Below are 7,816 nucleotides of genomic sequence, written 5' to 3'. Positions count from 1 at the left end.
TTTTCTATTTGAGAATAACGCTGTTGTGTTTCGGTAAGCGCTCGTGACGCGTACGCCACGGGCTTCCATGTGTCGTTGTGACTGCAACAAAGCGGCACGATTCCGTCTCGAGGTGGACACTTTTGTTGCTTTAGCCGGATCGAATACCGACAACACGGGATGTGTGCTAAGGTAGTCGCAGAGTTCTTTCCACTCTTTCGCGTGGTTATCGGTCCATTCGAAGACTGTATCTTGTCTGATCAAGCTTCTCAAAAGAGCAGCTCTTTGAGCTAGTGAAGGGAGAAACTTGCTGAAATAATTGACGAGACCTAACATCCTTTGCACCGCGAGCTTGTCTACTGGGGTCGGCATGTGCAGCATGCAATTAAACAGCGTCTGGCTTGGCCTGATGCTTGCTTTATCGATTACGTCTCCAAGAAACTCGATTTCCTGGACGCCGATACTGCACTTCTCAGGATTGAAAGTCAATCCGGAGAGTTGTGTGGCAAGCAACACAGATTTGAGACGTTCATTGTGCTCTTCTACCGACGAGCCCCATACCAGAATATCGTCCACGTATATTTTTACGCCGGGAAGGTCTTCGAAAATTTCACTCAGAGTTTTTAACACGAAAGTGTTTTATGCCGGGGTCCACCAAGACTTTCATGACGTATTTCAGTCACGGAAATACGTCAGTAAAATGAATGCCATCAAATGGCAAAGAAAAAACTATAAGAAATGTTCCGTTGACGGGAATCGAACCCATGACCTTTCGGTCCGCGACGATAGCTGGCGGGCGTTTAGCCCACTGAGCTACCGCCAAACACGTTGCGGAGGCGACATGAATGCGCCTTTTATCTTTCACACTTGCCTCTCGCATTGCTCTTATAGATGGATGCTATGAGCGTCCCCTTTATAACGGGGCGGTGACATCTGTGCCACCAGGCTCGAAAAAAACAAACAAAAAAACGCGCCGTTGCAACGACTGTCCCATTCGGCGCGTTTCAAATGCAAGTTTCATTTCGTCAACGCTTTACCGCACCGTGAGGCGGCGGTTTTAGCGCAAGCCTCGTTCACAGCATCCATCTATATCGACAAATAGCTCTCCGACGCTCGCCTGGCTGTCGCAGCGCGTTCCCTGCTCGCCCTGTGAGAAGTAACGGCCAGGCTAGAGGGAAGACACGACGCGCGTAGTGTTTCTCTTCGCATTTCACGACGCTTTGAAGGAGTGCATATTGAGCATTAGTGCTTATTATGTGCTTGTTGATGCCATATTTGCGCGGCATTCACCATATGTGGAGTTCACGTATATGTTAAGAACTTCAGCTACCGCAAGTGTTAAATCATGATCGTGGGCGTTTGTCGTCAGTACGGAGATGTGCCACTAGGCCTCGACGTGAGTGCGATGCATCCACGTCACGCGGTGCTATATCTGCCAAGCAGCAGTAGACATTGTTCAAGCTATCATATACCAATGCACTATAACAATAAAATACTTCTGTGACGACACGTTTCACTTTCGTGTTATACCAATTCCTATGACGGAGGGATCAACCACCCATTAGGGTGTGCGAATATTCGAAAGTTTCGAATATTCGTCGAATATTACATTCGAAATATTCGTATTCGATTCGAAAATCGTGTATTCGAAAAGTTTCGAATATTCGATAACTTCGAATAATCGAAAAATTCGAATATGCGATTCAATTATCATGCATAAAATAACTCGTCTTCCACATCTCTGCTGCGTTCGTATCGCTAAAAACTTTGCCGAGAGGAGCGAGAAACATCGTAAGTACACGGAGGCACGATATCTGCCTGCGACGAGCGCCCCAATACGTATGATTTATTGCTGGTGCATCTCCGACGTGCAGCGCTGTTGGCGATCATGTAACCATACATTTTCAATATTATGCGGCCGTAACGTGCCGCACTACCACTCGTTCACTATGCGGGACCACATCTGAAGAAAGACAGTGACCCACGTGACTGGTGGCGGACTGCAGGCACCTTCAGATACCCCAGTCTGGCAAAGCTGTACCATGTACCTCCACTTCTGTTCCAAGCGAGCGTGCCTTTTCAGTGACAGGGGGGGTTGTCTCTGTTAAAAGGGAGCGCCTGCTGCCTGATCATGTGGAGCAACTCATATTTCTTCATGATAACATGTAGTCATTACTTTCATTGTGCCGTGATATTGGCTTGTGTTGTGATGTGCATTGTGCTAGCCAGGACATTGTGTTCTGGAGATAGCAGTGTATGTTGTGTTGCCAGTCAGGCTGTTAATGTTTTTTTTTTCTTCAAATAGCTACATGTTAAATAAAATATTGTTACTGTGGAGGCATTTTCCTTTGATATTCGATATTCGATTCGATATTCGAAGGTGGATATTCGTATTCTATTCGTATTCGAAAAATTTGATATTCGCACACCCCTACCACCCATCTTTTTTGGAACACTTCTGAGGCAGATGATATGCCGAGGGGTAATCGTAAAAAGCGGTAACGACCAAATGGGGTAGAGAACGTGCAAATCCGCGATGTAGAGTCATCCAAGGGGATATGGTGAATGCTTGGGATGTAAAAACAGCGCAAAATATAGACAAGGACAGAGGAAGAGACGACACCGCGCTGAACTCGCAACTAAACTTTATTGGAATTACACGCACATATACCAAGCATTCGACCCGGTCACGTGGCAAACCAAAGGCGTCTGCGCAGCATAGCAAACAAGGTACGAAACATGCCTAATCATTGTGAACATCAACACATGTGTAACAACCGAGAAAAGCTAAAAACCACCTTCATACTCTCCAAAAAGCATGCGCAACAGTCCATAACAAACTAATAATCACTTTAACCTGGCAGCGCTGAACCCAGGTACCGAAGCTCCTTTTCACCAAGGGCCACAGACGGCTTACTTACACACGTTTCCCCCTCCCTTTCAATGAAAAAAGCCTCCATCACTTCCCTAGTGCATTTGTCTCGATGCCCAAACAAACAAGTGGCTTTATCTGCCATAGGTTGGCAGCCACACTCCCTACAATGAGCTGGCAAGTGCAACGCGCCAGCTGCCGTTAATGAGGTTAAGTGTTCCCTTAGTCTCACGTTAATGCACCGCCCGGTTTGTCCTATATAAACCCCCCCGCATGACAATGGCAACTTATATACAACACACGATTTACACTGAACATATCTATTTTTTCTCTTCTCCGGACAGAACGAGCAGGTCTTTCGTAAACCCGAACTTCTTTTATGCACGCGGGAGCAAATAGAGGACAACTTATTGGGAGCGGACATCACTACACGTACCCCATACCTACTGGCCGCATTTTTAAGCTATGTGAAAACTTGTGCACGTAGGGTACCACAACCGGTTTCTTTTCATTGCGCACGCGTTCTGTTCTCCTGTGCGTATCACTTACGCCTTTAACCCACTTGATTAGCTTTTGACAACTCCTCAAGATTTCCGTATCAGGGTAGCCCGCCAACTTCAGCCTCTCAACCTGGCTCAGGAAACTTTCTTTCAACGCATGCGTGCACGTTTTCAGGAGCGCAGCCCGCAGCGCAGCATAAATAATGCCGGACTTAACTATCTTAGAATGGCCTGAGGCGAACGGCAAGATACCCTTTACGGATCGGGGCTTGTATTGCCAACACAAATGTTCCTCGTGAAACCGCAGTCTAATATCTAGAAACTGAAACTCTCCTTTTTCAGGCAGCTCGTAGGTGAACTTTAGCCCATGGCCAGAATCCTTAAAAATGTTTAAAATGTTTAAAAATGGTGAAATCCAGAGTTAGTGTCTAAGCGGGAGAACACAGTTGCACCAGTTAGCTCGGCTTCTATATCCTCTCGTCACGGCATCATGTAGTGCTCCCTCTTATGCACTCATTTATTTTCCTAGGGTCTATACAGAGACAAATCTTTCCGTTCCTTTTGCGAACGATCACGAGAGGACTCACCCAGTCAGTAGACTCGGTGACCCTCGTGATGATTCCGGCGTGCTCCATCCTGTCGAGTTCGTCCCGCAGTGGTTCCGTCAGGGCCAACGGTACACGTCGCACTGGGTTGAATGACTGGCACAGTGTTGTTGTCTTGAAGCACCATGTGATATACTTTTTCACGCAGCCAGTTCCAGTGAAACCGATGACGAAAGTCTTTCACACTTTCTTCACAGCCGTCCTTTGATACGCTGTGAACGCGTGAGAGCAATCCAAGGCGTTCGGTTGCTTGTAGGCCCAGGATTGCTTGGCGACCTTTGCGTACTACAAAAAAAAACACGGTTGATCCCCCGTCATAGGAATCGGAATAACACGAAAGCAAAGCGTGCTCTTGCAGAAGTAACTGAATGTTTACTGTACAGTACATTGATATAAGAGAGCTTGCACAATGTATATTGACGTCTCGCACCTAGTGGCGCCGTTTTAACGTGTATGCACCCACTTTGATGATTGGTGGTACATCTTCATTTCCGACGACTACGTCCATGGTAAATGATTAACAAACTCTTGTGGTAGCTGTAGTAGTTAACGGTGAAAGCGTAATCAGAGACGAGGTGTGATAGCCAGAAGAGCGTCGCATATTGGACGCAGAACTTGGTCGCATCCCGCGGCATGTTAAAATGTGATTGAACCCCACGTCCGGACTAGAGGGAAACGCAAAGCGCGTCGTGCCGCCCCGGTAGCCCGGCCGCGATTTTTCTCGGGCGCGAGCGCGTGAGCATGGAACGCGGCGTTACAGCCAGGTGAGGCAGGCGCGCGTCGCAGAGCTATTTTGGTTTGTATTAGCGTGATGCTGGACCGAGGCCGACGCTTTTACGACGCTTGGAAAAGGTCGCCACCTCGCGGTGTGTTAAAGCATTGACAAATTCAACTTCTATTGCAACGCGCCGAATGGGACGGACGCGTAACGCGTTGCAGGTGCTAAGCGCGGAGGCCACAGCAATGACGAATACTTTACCTTACCACTCCCAGAGGTCAACAACACCCAGCCGACCGCGGAGAGTGGTAGATATAAAAGGCGCGCTCGTAAAGCCTCCAGAGTCTGTGACCGTGGCGCAGTGGATAGCGTGCCCGGCATCTGTTGTTGCGGACCGAGCGGGTCGTGGGGTTCGATGTCCGTTGACGGTACCTTTTTTTCTTTACCATGTGATTGTGTCTATTTTTTCGACGTCGTTTCCGTGACGGAAAAAACGTCACTGAAGTCTTGGTGACCCCGGCATAAAACACTTTCGGGTTAACAAAATCGGAGAGAATAGCTCGGTCACCGAGCGTCACTTCCGTACAGACTACTCCAAGATGCTTGATCGTGTCTCCACCATATGAATGTAGCACCACGCTACTCTGCTTCATTTCAGGGCTGGTGCATCTTATGTATATACCAACGGGCAGCAAGTTGGCCTGAGACCCTGTATCTACTTTAAGTTCGACCGAAACGTTGTTTACGGTCATTCGAACCGTCCAATCACGTTGGCTTATTACTCCTCTTGCCGATATCTCTAAAACGCTGAAGTCATCTTCGTGATCTTGAATTGTCTTCAACCAGCGCGGAGGATATGTAGCAAATTGAAAAGGTTCCTCTTTTGGCATTTTCTGCAAGTTCGTCCGAACGCAGGACAGTTTCCAGGCTGATGTGTGCGGCCGGCATTTGGAGCACTTGTACATCTTCACTTGCGCCGTTTTGGGGTTCGGGCTTGCGTTACGAACGGGCGTCGACTTGTTTTTGACCTTGTTTCCCAGGTTTCTTGGCGAAGCGCTGATGTTTCGGCTGCCTTGCAGACGTGCTCAGCCTTCTGCAGTGTCAATTCGCAGTCCCTGAGCAGCTTTTCTGTGACCCTGTCGTCGTTGGTCCGTACACAATCTGGTTTCGGACCATAGAATCCAGAAGCGTGCCGAAATTGCTATGCTGTGCCTGTTTCTTCAGATCCCGCAAAAAGTGTTCGAATGGCTCACCTTGGCTTTGCACTCTCTTCTGAAATACGTAGCGTTCATGTACTTCGTTGGTTGCAACGTGAAATATTCGTCGAATTTCTTGATGACCGTCGCGTAGGTCGGCCTTGTCGTTGCCTTCCGTGAAGTTCAGTGTGTTAAATATCTCGGTGGTGTCTTCCCCTGCGACACTGAGAAGGAGCGCTGTCTTCGACGACACTGATCGCTGTTGTCATTTGGTTCCGATGCCACTAGGAAATGCTCGAATCTCTGCTTAAATGTCTGCCAATTCTTGCTTACTTCTCCCGTCGTATTTAACGGACCATGTAGCCTCAACGAATCCACTGCGTATTCCTCGCAGCGCTGGCCGTCGAAGATCAACCACTTCTGGCACCATGTGTCGTCACGTCCAGGAAACCAAACATGCTGCGCCGGGCAATGGAGGAAAACAGAACGGGCTTTATTGCACACGAGTACATATATAGGATTTAGAAGGGGCGTGTCATTATGCCGTTAACAGATAAGCTCTTCGAGTAGAACGTTGAACAGATACGATACGCTTTCGTGGCAACACCTGTAGTGCTCGGCGACCAAAATATATTACGTTTTTCGGCGCCCGAAAACAAATTTCTGGCTACGGGCCGCCTGCACTCGGTACGCCTTAAGATAGTTCAAGCTGGATGTTCCACAGAGTAAAACACTTGCTTCTTCGTAAGAAATGCCAGCAGCACTAAGAAAAGAGAAGAAACGAGCCAGGAAAAAAGAGACAGGAACAGGTAGGATGCTGGACTAACAACTGACTTTATTTCGATGAAGACGCGAACAACAACCGAAATGAGCATGCGCAGCAACAACCGTGAATCAAAAACAGGCACCTATCATCTATCACTGTCGAGAATCGGACCTCCTTGTCATTCAAAAACACGATGGCGCACTCACACACTTATCAGGACCAAGTTTGTGAATCTGAACGCTTCAATAATTTCACGTTCTTTCTGTGTTTTAGCACTCCCAGTCACCGAAACGTTGCTGAATAGAGGGGCGCAACCGCACACTTTGCAGTGAATCGGTAGATTTCCACCCGTGCCCGTAGGAAGTAAATTTGCGTGCTCGCGCATTCTGTCATTCACACACCTACCCGATTGCCCAATATATTCACACTATCTATGCACACTATCTGGCTCAAGATAGTGTGCCTGCAAGATTACGGGGACCATTTAGGTCCGCCTCTTTTCCGCCAACAGGTTCATCGTGCGGGACTTCTGACGGAAAGCCACTGGCGGGAATGTAGTGCGGCTTGTGCCGAAGAGACCCCCGCGACAGTGTAGTGCGGGGGGCGTGGTATTTTGGACGGCGCCTCGGTTCCACCGAGCGTCAATGCGCTCTTGGATAAGGGACCGAAGTTCGCCTTAGAGCACGTTTGCCTCGGCATCGGTTGCTAGCTACGGTTCGTGACTTGTCTGCGAAAGTCCCTGTGGAAGAGAAAGAAAGGTGCCTTTCGGAAGGACTTGACCAACTGATGAAGCGGAGTTCAAGTCATGGTCCCACTGACAAAGTTCTGCGGCCAGTCGTCCGCTTCCTTGGGACCACAGCCTTAGCGTTCTGCAGATCCGACAAAGAGGTGGTTTGTTGTACTCCCAAATAGAGCTGTGCACGGGCCGTATTTCCGAGCCCGAGCCCGGCCCGGGCCCGCTGACTTTGTCGAAGGCCGCCCGAGCCCGAGGGCAAAGGGCTGCGAGCCCGCCCGGCCCGGCCCGACGTACGAAACACAATCCCGGGCCCGGCCCGGCCCCGGCTTTTTGAAGGTTCGCTGCGAAAGCAAAACTTCGTTTTCCGGTAATTTGGCGTTTTATGAGCATAGCAAATGTGATCAAACGACACACGACGACAGTCTCTATTACACAGATTACAAA

The sequence above is a fragment of the Rhipicephalus sanguineus genome, chromosome 10 (assembly GCF_013339695.2).
Source record: "Rhipicephalus sanguineus isolate Rsan-2018 chromosome 10, BIME_Rsan_1.4, whole genome shotgun sequence".
Classification (NCBI taxonomy): domain Eukaryota; kingdom Metazoa; phylum Arthropoda; class Arachnida; order Ixodida; family Ixodidae; genus Rhipicephalus; species Rhipicephalus sanguineus.
This window is presented reverse-complemented; position numbering follows the sequence as displayed.